The sequence below is a fragment of the Prionailurus viverrinus genome, chromosome B3 (genome assembly GCF_022837055.1).
Source record: "Prionailurus viverrinus isolate Anna chromosome B3, UM_Priviv_1.0, whole genome shotgun sequence".
NCBI lineage: Eukaryota > Metazoa > Chordata > Mammalia > Carnivora > Felidae > Prionailurus > Prionailurus viverrinus.
Window position 1 is genome coordinate 45,891,844 of NC_062566.1, and position 1,963 is coordinate 45,893,806.

Sequence of the window (1,963 nt, forward strand, 5' to 3'; positions counted from 1 at the left end):
TGGATACACAGTCAACCCAGTTAGTGGGCATCACAAAAATGACTTGCCTATTCACATTACCATGTCAAGTATCATCGAAAGCCTCTACAGGTAAGAAAGATGTGAACCCAGGGTAAAGTGTTGAAATGAGTCAAGTTGGAATTCAGTCTTCCCAATTCAGCTTGCATGTTGACTCCTTGATGGGTCATTTCTTGTGCCTAGTCATCTATGAATGTCAGTTTATTGAGTTACATTGAGTTGAATTGGGATTAAGACAAAAGAGATTTTCACAATGTTACTGACGTGTATAAACCATCATTAAATAGTTTCACAAAAGAGACTTTAGAAATTATAGAACCCACTGCCCATAGCTTACAATTTAGGTAAGAGATTCAGAGAAAAATCTTCCCACATTCCTCTCTCAATGAGTATTAGAAAATGGAATAAACTCTAGAGTTCTTTCCATCCAAATATTATACTTCTCATCGCAATGTATCAAAAAAATGTTGTTACCTAAAGAACTAAAACTTTTGGGAATATGTTTATGAAGGTAGTATTCTTGCCTTAGCTAGTTTCCTAAAACCCTTTTTGAACACAAACATGCCTAAGCTAAGTGTAACAAAGTATTGTAACCTAATGCTAACCCTGAGCTTGTTCTCTCAGCTGAGAGAAAAATACATAATCACTGGCTGCTATTCAGTTGCTGTGTCTTAGGTCCCAAGTTTCCTATCTTACAGAAGCATCAGGATTGCTAATATGGACAGAGGCCAGAAGTAGACCTACTGACTGTAATCCATATGTAAACATTATAAGAATTTCAGTTGAAACCTTTGCTCTCCCGACAATTGTCTTCTGTTGCCAAAGATGAAAAGTTACTACAAAATTAGGGTACTGCAAATTTGTATCAGAAAAGGCTAGCATCAAATTAGCTGCTAAACCTCAAGCCCTACAGAGGCCAAAGTATTTATCAGCTTCTCTTTCTGTCATTAGTGAACCTTTTTTAAACAGGCAAAGGTTGAAAAAAATTGCAACCTATTTAATAAAATTAAAAAACCAAAGAGATATTCTCTGGAAAATTACTTGACTTCTCCAAGTGTTAATTTTCTGTCTATAAAATGGAAATAAAATAGTCTACATGGCTGTTGTGAAAAACAAATTCATAAATGTGAGGCATGTCCCATATGGTAGTCTCTCAATACCTACCTGATTATCTTGACCCTGCCCTTTAAGTTTAGAAGCTGCCATAGAAATGACCTTCAGTTGCCTGACAGGGATTAATGTGATTTTTCTCCATATATGTACTGATAGAATATACAGAGGTAAAAGTGTCACAGATCTTGTTTTAGACAATTTTCTGTGTATTAACATTTATCTTCTTCCTGCATGTGCTTCTGACATTGTGGGTAGTAATTCCAACAATATGAAAAGGAACAAAAATAGTGGACATTTTTTTTAATTTTTTTTTCAACGTTTATTTAGTTTTGGGACAGAGAGAGACAGAGCATGAACGGGGGAGGGGCAGAGAGAGAGGGAGACACAGAATCGGAAACAGGCTCCAGGCTCTGAGCCATCAGCCCAGAGCCTGACGCGGGGCTCGAACTCACGGACCGCGAGACCGTGACCTGGCTGAAGTCGGACGCTTAACCGACTGCGCCACCCAGGCGCCCCTAATAGTGGACATTTTTAAGGTGAAATATAATTTTAGTTAAACCCAAATTTATTGTAAGATGCTTTCTTCAAAGACAGTAAGTACTTGAGTATCAGTTCAACAACCAACATTTTACTGTCTTTATTAAATGATTTTCAGACTTCAGTATGCCTAAGAATCTTCTGAGAACTTAATTTAAAATACAAACTCCCAAGCCCTTCTAATAGAATCTGATTCAGTAAATCTGAATCAGGACTCGGAGAAACCATTTTTTTTTTTCATGTCCCTAAAATGGTCCTGGCACGATGCTTTGAGAAAACTATCACTTTGACATTC